The 10,601-nt window shown below is 34.2% G+C and overlaps 1 pseudogene; it reads left to right on the forward strand.

Moving 5' to 3' along the window:
• The first annotated feature begins 2,685 nt into the window (after nt 1-2,685).
• LOC120163574 lies at nt 2,686-10,011 on the forward strand (annotated as a pseudogene).
• Nucleotides 10,012-10,601: the final 590 nt, after the last annotated feature.

A 10,601-nucleotide genomic window follows, 5' to 3' on the forward strand; every position in this document is an offset into this window, starting at 1 on the left:
TAATATTTAAATTATATAACTATTAAATTATGATTTCTTCACTTCATTTGGAAATAAGAAAATAGTTAAATAACTATTTATATATAATTTATAATATAATATAGTTCTTAACTTCTTTAAAAATATATTTATTTAATTATTTAAAATTCATCATAAATTAGTCTTAAAGTTAGATGGTTGCACAACATAACCAGATACGGAGCTAAGATTTTAGTTCAGGAGGTAAAATATAATTAATAATATAAAATGAAAGGAAAAATTAAAATAAATCAAAATTTAAAGTCTAAATTAATAATTATCTCTATTTTTTAATGGTAAAAAAATTTGGGGAGCAGTGGCCCAGGGCCTACATGGCTCCGTCACTGAACATAACTACCCAACATAAAAAATTTGTGGATGTTGAACACCTAATGCTGTGGTGGTGCTATGGGTGGTGTTGAGAATCAAGGAACGCAAAGGTAAAGGCTATTTTTTGACACGCCTCAATGATATCAACATGTTAGAGTAAAAGAAGGAATAATGTCAAAATTAATCCTTAAAGTTTATAAAAATAATTGTTTTGGCTTTTATTCTTTTTTTAATATTTTGACACCTAAAATTTTATTTTAGGACAAAAAGGTCCCTAATATTTGACTTAATAGTCATTTTGACACTTATTTTTTTGGAATATTTTTATTCTCAAATGTTTTATTCTAGAATAAAAAGACCTTTACTTTGGAGGGTTAACCGTTTGTTAAATGACGATTTTCACCCATATAGAGCTTTTTTTTGTTTCAAAATAAAGCTTTGGGACTAAAATGCTAAAAAATAATAAAAACTAAAATAACTATTTTAATAATGTTCTGGCGTTAATTTTGATAGGATTTGTAGTTTTAAAAATGGGTGAAGTACACCAAATGATCATCGATTATAGGATATTGTTTTGTTGAGTCTTACGACTATTAAAAATTATAAAATGATTTTCATATTTCAGTCAGCATGTAATGTCCAGTTCAGATTGTAGTCAAATTTTTAACGGAAATGAGTTTGAAATATATGAATAGTTGGGTGACAATTTTTTTAACTTTTAGTAGTCGATGAACTCAACAAAGAAACACTCTATAGTCGAATGACTACATTGTATTTTTTAATAGTCAAGGGACTTAATAAAACAATATTTTATAGTCAAGGACCATTTCATGTACTTTATACTTAATTTTTTTTTGTATTAATCTAAGGTGATTATAAGGTGGTAACTGTTCTAAAAATCCTCAACAATTGATAATGAAAACTCATCACCCTTGCAGTCTCTGGTACTCGAGCTTGAGGCCTCTAAGAATAATAATCATCCCTTTAATCACTAAGGTAAGTTGATTCGTACTACCTTTAAAAAATCTATCTTTGAAAAATAAATCAAAAAATAATAATACCTACAACGCTCACAATTAAAATATCACGATCATATCTACAAGGCTTAATTCCAAAATAAGTGCCCAAATTATTCTTCAAATCTCGAATAGGTGCCTAAACTAATTTTTGAGCCATCCACGTGCCTAATGTTACAAACGTTTACCCATTTAGGTGTACGAACCGTTAACGACGTTAATTTTCCCCGTTAAGTGACACGTGTCACAATATGATGATTTTGATTTTTTTTAAAAAATGTTATTATATTTAAAAAAAAACTCAAATTTCTCTTAAATTATAAAAAGCCCCTAAATACCTAAAATCCCCAAATCATATCCTCAAACCCGACGCCGCCCCCTTTTTCAGCCATGATCATCGTCGCCGATGTAGTATCTGTCATCCTTCTAGTCATACGTCGTCCTAGTTGCCATCGAGATCGTGTGGGATCACTATTTTCATCCTAGGGTTCGTGGGGTATAAAACATCGATTCGTCGTCGATTTGTCACGATTTCATGGGGGGTTTTGGTCGTCAGGGGGAGATGAGATCGGATGGAGTTTCTTCGACGATAAAGGGCGATGACCGATGTAGGTTTAGGGTTGAAATGAAGGTTTTCAAAGTTTTTGGGTTATTTCAAAAAGTTTATGTTTTTCTTTAAAAATATATATAATTTTAATTTTTTAATTTCAAATAAAATTTTTAAAATCACCCGATTGTGGCATATGTCACTTAACGGGAAAACTAACATCGTTGACGGCCCGGACACCTAAATAGGTAACGTTTGTAACGTTATACACCTGAATGAGTAAAAAAATAGTTCAGGCACCAATTCGCGATTTTACGTATAGTTTAGGTACTTATTTTGGTATTAAACCTATCTTTAATAGACACGTAAACGTTCTTTAGAGAGAAATTGGAATAACAACAATAATTTAGTAAAATTTAAGACGATCCAGACAGTTTACCCATTAAGAGAAATAACAGCAAGTGAACAGGTTGACGTGTTTTTAATCCGTTTTACGTTGAGTCCGTTACTATGTTCGTTTCTATTAAATATTTCAAAATTGAAAAAAAGGGAAGAAGTAAAAAACCAAAATCACGAAAGCGGGAACTTTACTCCAAAATCGCTGGGCCCAATCAATTGAAAAAAAAGGTAGTCTGATATACCCCTAAGCCTAAGAGAAAAACCAAAGAGAACACTCGCTTTCCAGATTTCCATTTTTTCCAACGCCAAAACATTTCCCCTTTGCGGACAACCAAAGGAAAAGATCTGGCGGTTCTTCATTTCCAAAATCCATTGATTTCTCATACGGATCTGTTTTTTTTAAAATTTTTCCGAGTTATGAGAATTGCAGATTTAGTTCCCAGCTTCGAGATCTTGATCTAGTTTCCTGTTAGATTCCTCAGGTTCGTGCTTTAACCTACATTCTGTTCCTGCATTTTCTTTTTCTTGATTTTTTGTTGTTGCTTTCTTTGGATCTGAATGTGTTTCGATTATTTGCAGTTCAGCTTTTAGTTTTACTTTTTAGCTAAGAAATTACTCAGAATTAATAATGCGGCTTGGTTTTTTAATTATGATTCTTTTTCGTATTTCTTTTGTAATTATGGTTGTTTGGTTGCTGAGAAAATGGTGAAGAGTGTAACTCTGAGTTTCTTCTTTTATTTGATTTTATTGTTTGTTCGAAAATCGGACATTGTTGATGTCTGCTTAGCTGGGTGATTTTATGAAGTGTAAAATAAGAGAAGAATATCTGTTTTCTCTCTCCTTAATTTTAACTCTTCTATTTTTTTTTTTCCAGTTTCCTTGTCCCAAAAAAAAAAAAGAAAAAGAAACAATCTTACACTCAAAATTTATGCCTTTATTTTCTGTATTTAGCTATATGTAACTTAGAAATTTCATGAGATAAATATTGTTATTCCCCTTGCAGGACTGAGTCCTATGTTATCAGAAAGATAATTTCAAAGAAGTTAGCTCCAGCATTTAGCTATTGGTGCAGATGAAGGAAAGCGTTACAGCTAATGGCTTGCATGGAACACATGATGTAAATATTGAACAAATGGAAAGTTTTCAAGGCATGATTCATGGTAAAGTAATAACATATTTTAGCTCATTCAGTTTTTAATCATCTTCCACAACTAAACTTTGAGCCTTGATTTTGCTAGATGATTGGCTGTCTTCTTTGGTGGACTGGTTAAATGCAATGCTTCCTGATTTAAGGTTGCCACTGGATACGAAAGAAGAGGAGCTGAGAGGGTGTCTGATTGAAGGAACTATTTTTTGTACCGTTTTGAACAAGTTGCATCCTGGTTCTGTTGAAATGGTTCGATCACTCTTTTGTTATTACCTTTTCTGAATTAAGTTTTCTTTGATTTAGTTCACTTTTTTCTTAGCTATTTGAACATGTTTCTTCTTCAATTTCAGGATGGTGGTTCCGACTATGGTCCTACAAATGTCATGAAGTTCTTACTGCAATGGATGAAATGGGGCTGCCAGCTTTGAATTGTCCGACATTGAGCAGGTATGAGTTGATTGGAAGATGATTTTTCTTTAAACAATGTTCTATTTCAGAGTGCCTAATATGTTAGGTTGAATGGAACTGAAATTGTTTCCTACTTGTTGATCTTCAAACGAAAATACTGTTTTGCGTACAACTTAATATGATCTCGTGCATCATGAGGAGTAAGCTAAGATTGGTTCATTTGGGTGTATGGGGTTTGGTATAAGTGAAATCAGTACTATTGTATTTAGTTATATGTCTATCACCATGAAAAATGCTCCTATTTCTTTTCAAGCCTTCTTCTAGGCCAGAGTGGAGGCATGTTTCCCCCTTCTTCTGGGTGGTTTGATCATTTAATCATGAAATGAAACCTCTATCTGGTTAAAGGTGCAGATGAGCTGCGTTTTTCTTGAGAGAATGAACTAACTGAGTTGACTGGGTTCAAATTCCAAGTTAACGGTTTAATTGCTATTTTTTAATTCTGTTTCTACCTTTTGGTTAATAATATGAGATATGTGCAGGGCCACATGATGCCAGTTTTAGAGTGCCTTAAGAATCTTAGATCATGTTTCAATCCTAATGATGGGACCAATACCTTCCAAAATCCTTCTAGAAAGAAATGGAATCTTTCTGGTGAATTGCAGAGCATTCAATTGAAGCAAGGATGTTATGCTGATCTCTCCGATGCAACAGTTCTGGAATTAATGAAATCTAGCAGTCTAGATGTAAGATCCTGATCTCCTTCCGTACATGTGTCTGTATCTATTATGTGCTCAAATTTTTTATTGCAACTCTTAGGTTAATTTACTCTTATGCTCTTTCTTTTGTGCAGAATGTCTCGACTCAATCACTATTCAATATACTTTACAGGATTATGGATGAAAGTCTTGAAAGAAAAAAAGATGTACCCCATGTATGGCATCGTTAGTACTTACATTTACTGTATTCCTTAGCATGCATGGATGTTTTTCTTGATACTGGTCCTATTTCATTTGATGTGTTATATATTTTTTTTCTGGTACATTCTATTAATTTTTGATTTTCTGTTGTTTCCTTTTTCTCAGCGTGTAGCATGCCTGTTGAGAACAATTGTAGAAGAGATGGAATGGAGAGTTTCAACTAGGGCAAAAACCTTAAAAAATGTAAATTGCTTTGGAACTTCCCCCCCCCCCCCACAACAACACAAAAGAGAATCTTTTCTCATGTGTTGTGCATGAATAATGAATATTTGTTTCCTGCAGCAAAACAAACTTTTTAGGGCTCGGGAGGAAAAGTACCAATCAAGAATAAGAACACTCGAGACCCTAGCAAAGGGGACCATGGAGGAAAATATGGTACTTGGCTAACAGTTTAGGGCATGTGCCTTTGTTCTTTTTTCCTTTAACTGGTCCCTGTCTCAATAATTATGGATTTCTTTTGCTTCATGTAGGTTGTGCTAAACCATCTACAACATATAAAGGTGCAGTTCTTATCATCTCCCCTCTATCATTGACATATTGTTCTATGGATGAAGTCTGTCAATAATTTGCTTTGTTCGTTCTTTTGAAACTCAATAACTGTGTCTATTTCTGTGAATTGCTTATATTCACTAGTGTTTAAAGTGTAAGAAGGATACAAAATGTAAATCTTTTGCTGGAGTTTCCGTTTAAATCTTGTGTGAAATTCAACTAGTGTACTGATAAAGAGAACTTGAGATTTGAATTTTTATTCTAAAGGAAAATTCATTTGATTTTAGAAGAAAAAATTTAAAGGATAGTTCAAATTTGGATTATTTAGTTTCAAATATTTAAATTAAGTCTGTAAATCTTGTGTGAAATTCAAATGTATATCCTTTTTCCCATTGAAAGTCTTAATACCATGCCACTATGTGGTGCTATCCAAGGATTTGTCTCTCACATTTTCTTCTTTCTTCTTTCTTTCTCTCAAAAGCCATTTTTTTGTGGCTAGAAAGTCTAATATAATTGCTATTTATGTTTATTGAGAATTGCAGTTTGAAAAGAGCAAACTGGAGGAGAAGGGTAAAGCCAAAGAGCAGGATGTGCTTCAGCTTAAGAAGGAGGATGTTCAGAAAGACCTTGAGATTTCTAGGCTAAGAGAGGAACTAGAGAGCAGCAAAAAGATGCACGAAGTACATTGTCTTAAACTGGAAGCCCAGGCTGAGGATAATAAAGTATTGTTAGAAAAGAAGTTAAAAGAACTTGAGTGTCATTTAAGTGACTCCAGGAAAAAAATGGATGAACTTCAGTCATTTTCTGAGTCTAAACAGAAGAGATGGAAAGATAAGGAGCGCAGTTATCAGAGCTTCATTGATAAGCAATTTGGGGTTTTAAAGGTTTGTTGTGTTTGGAATGTTCCTATGATGTGATATTGATTCATATTCCTCTAAAATGAAGTTTTACACTGTTTAGGAATTGAGGGATGCGTCGAAATCTGTCAAACTTGAAGTCCTAAAGACTAGAAAGGGCTACTCAGAGAATCTGAATTTCTTAGGTAGTGTTGTATATTCTTTCTGTTTTGCTTGTTTGGTATGGTCTGCCATTTATATTTTGTTTCCTTCTATTTTGAGTTTTGAACAATTTCTCATTGTGTATACTTTTTTGCTCGGATAGGAATCAAGCTTAAAGAACTAGTAGATGCTGCAGAAAATTATCATTATGTTCTTGCTGAAAACCGAAGATTGTACAATGAGGTTCAAGATTTGAAAGGTACATTGTGTGTTTAGTTTGTTTAGGTTTCTTTTCCAAGTGGCTGAAACTCTCTTTTGTGCAGGAAATATTAGAGTCTATTGTAGGATAAGGCCATTTCTTCCAGGTCAAAGCAAGAAACAAACTGCAATAGAGTATATTGGTGAGAATGGTGAATTGGTTGTTTCCAATCCCTCAAAGCACGGGAAGGACACTCATAGGCTCTTCAAGTTTAACAAGGTTTTCAGTCTAGCAGCTACCCAAGGTTTTAAATTTTCATAACTCTGTTCATTGTTGATAATCAAATTTATCTCATAATTGCTAACAGTTATAGTTTCGTGACTGGTGCTTGTATATCACGTTTCAATGTGATATGTCTGTAGAGGAGGTATTTTTGGACACCCAACCATTGATTCGATCTGTTCTTGACGGATACAATGTTTGCATATTTGCTTATGGTCAGACTGGCTCAGGAAAAACTTATACTATGGTGAGCAGTTTACTAATATCTTTCCATTTGAAATATGTAGTTTATTTTAAACTTGTCGGCTATACCTTATGCACTTTTATTATCTCTTTCCAGAGTGGACCAAATTTGTCTTCTAAAGAAGATTGGGGAGTCAATTATAGAGCGTTAAATGATCTTTTTCAAATCTCTCAAAGCAGGAGAAGCACCATTGTTTATGATGTTGGTGTTCAAATGGTTGAGATCTATAATGAGCAAGTTCGTGATCTCCTTGTTGTTGACAGTTCCCAGAGAAGATATCCTTTATTTGAGTCTTTGAATTTCATTTCTTGTTTTCCTCAATTCTGGTCAGAAATATGGCTCTATAGCTTTTGTTTTTTTTCTTATTATTTCTTACTTTGGTTCTTTATGTTTCCCTATTGATTTATGAATTTTTAATCCTCATTTTATAAATGGTATATTTACTTTTGATTTTCTTCCTATCGTTAGAGATGTTATTTGTTTCCTTTGACTTGCATACACTTGGGATCTGGAGCACTACCCAACCAAATGGGTTAGCTGTCCCTGAAGCAAGCATGCATTCTGTAAATTCAACTGCTGATGTTCTGGAATTGATGAGTATTGGTTTGATGAATCGGGCCGTTGGTGCTACAGCCCTAAATGAGAGGAGTAGCAGATCCCACAGGTAAAATATTCACTTACGACTTTGTATGTTTCTTGTTATTTGTAGAGGAGTCTTGTGTCAAACGTGTCTAATGCGTTTCAGCAAATTATTATATGCAGTATTCTCACCGTTCATGTTCGTGGCAAGGACTTAAAAACTAAAGCTGTTTTGCGCGGTAGTTTACATCTGGTGGATCTTGCTGGAAGCGAACGGGTAGATCGTTCTGAAGCAACTGGAGATAGGCTTAAGGAGGCTCAGCATATAAACAAATCTCTATCAGCTCTTGGAGATGTAATCTTTGCTCTGGCACAAAAGAATGCTCACATCCCTTATAGAAACAGCAAACTGACTCAAGTTCTCCAGAGTTCTTTGGGTACTACTGTTTAGTTTTTAATTTTTCTATTGTGATTTTAGTCATGTCCAATAATATTCTACATACGTTGAAAGTCCCCTTTTTTTCCTCTCTTACTAATTAATTATCCTTTTTAAATATAAAAATTGTAGGTGGCCAGGCAAAAACCCTCATGTTTGTGCAGCTTAATCCTGATGTAGATTCTTATGCTGAAACTGTAAGTACTTTGAAATTTGCTGAAAGAGTTTCTGGTGTTGAGTTAGGTGCCGCTCGGACTAACAGAGAAGGGAGAGATATCAGAGAACTAATGGAACAAGTATTCTTCTTTTCCCTTCCTCTACTTGTTTTCGCCTTTCACCGTAAGTTAATTTTGGATAGCTATTGAAACTGAGTCGTGATTTTTGACATTAGTTAACTTATTTCTATGGCAATGGGGAAACCACAGAGTTATATTACCTAACTCTCACTTTCATCAATGAGCCTCTCGACCGGCATCCGTGCAACAGTAGAATAATCTAGTTCATTTCTGATCTTCTATTTGATCTTACAGGTTTCATTGCTCAAAGAAACCATCACAAAGAAAGATCAAGAGATTGAGCATTTGCAGTTACTCAAGGGCAATGGCAATGGTACTAAGCGTGGTATGAGCTCACTGAGGTATGGATCTTCCTCTCCTAGGGGACACTCTAGTGGGACTCCTCGACAAAGCCCGGGACACTCGAGAAGGCCAAGCTTTGGAAGTTTTGACAAAGCAGCTTTAGATGTTGACATTATCTCAGCTAATGGTGATAAGAATTCTGAATCTGACTCTCATCGGTCAATGGACGACTCCAGGCATCACAATGAATCAACTGCACAGACAAGCGTCGCGGGAATAGATTTGGGTCAGAATACTACAGACGATATTGAGTCCAGGCATCACAATAAATCAACTGCACAGACGAGCCTCGTAGGAAGAGATTTGGGTCAGAATATTGCAGATGACATTGAACTCTTGGGCTTTGGAAATGTAGATTCAGAGGAGAGATTAAGTGATATTTCTGATGGCAATCTATCAATGGGGGCTACAGATACTGATGGCTCAATATGTAGTGCTGTAGAGTTCACTCTTTTCCCAGATGTTTCAAAACCTTCAACTAAAACAGACAAGGCTGAGAAAGCAAGCAAATCCGGAAAATCTGATCATATTGGGAAGTAAGCATACTTCAACTCTGTATTCTTTTTTTTTCCGTAGGATCTAATTTCTGCATCGGGAAGTTGGAATAATAGGCTGTAACAACTTCAAAATAACCTTTTTAATCTGATTTTTTCCTGGTTGGTTCATGAAAATAGGTCCATCATCCCATCACTCCCGTCTAAGCTTCCAAAGCTATCTCAGAAAGTGTTGTTGCAAACGAAACCTTCCGGTCGATTGTCACTGTCCAGGAGCACCTCAAAGATTCCATCGAGTATGTAAATTTTTTTTTTTTGTATCATTTCTATAACCAAGCACTGGTGCTTCCCTTATATGTGTTAAATTTTGATAGTTGTTTTCGTTTTTCTTTCGAATGTATATATCATCAGGTCCTAGGAAAATAGCCGCCGCCGCCGCCATGAGCAATTCTTCGATTAAGCCCCCAAAACGACGGCAGTGACCTGAAATTATATTTTAGAAGGTAGGAGAAATTTGAGACAGTATAGTTTGTAATTTAAATGGAAAACTTGATTTCCTGTAGGCTGTAGGTTGTATGGTGCTTCCATTTACCTTATTGGAAGGGGAAGAATGTTGACTTTGTAACATACTCAATCAGGCCCTGCTGCTTGTCTATCTGTATGCTAAAAATATGTGTTTCTTATTTTACAATCCCTCAAATTTTGGCCTTAGATGCTGAAACAGCGGGAATGTAATACGGAGTGAGCGGGAACTGAGTGGATGGGGAAGACTTGTTTTTGGAAAAGCTTATATCTAACTTAATCTTTTTTCCTTCTTTCTTTTAAATGCTTATTCTGTCAAAATAAATATGTAAATTATTATTTTATAATACTTTAGATTCTGTCGTTTTTTATTAAAAAATATTTTAATCCATAAAAGATTAGCATGTTACAAATATTCTATTATTTATTTTGATAAAAACAATTATTTGCCTAAAAGTTAAAAAATACAGTTTTGATTAGGGATGGTCATGAGATTTGAACTCAATAGGTTCCAACCCGATTGGGTTTTATTTTTTTTTTAAATTTGGGTTCTGGTTGGGTCAAGTTTTTTTAAGGTTATGTTCGAGTCGGGTCAGGTTTGGTTTTAGGATTAAAAATATCTGACTCGAAAAAATTGTAATTTTACTTTATATATGTAAGGGATAATTACAATAATATCCCTTCATATATTATTTTCTTTTAATTAAATTTCTATTTTTATTGAATAAAATAATATTTTTAATAAATATATTATTTTGGGTCGGGTCTGGTGGACCAAAAATTTGACCCGACCTGACCCATGGCCAACCCTAGTTTTGATATTTATTTTAGCGAAAAAATAATTTATGTATGTACAAATTATGAATAATTGTTTATGA

This window comes from Hibiscus syriacus, unplaced genomic scaffold (genome assembly GCF_006381635.1).
Source record: "Hibiscus syriacus cultivar Baekdansim isolate YM2019G1 unplaced genomic scaffold, ASM638163v2 tig00111463_pilon, whole genome shotgun sequence".
Lineage (NCBI taxonomy): Eukaryota > Viridiplantae > Streptophyta > Magnoliopsida > Malvales > Malvaceae > Hibiscus > Hibiscus syriacus.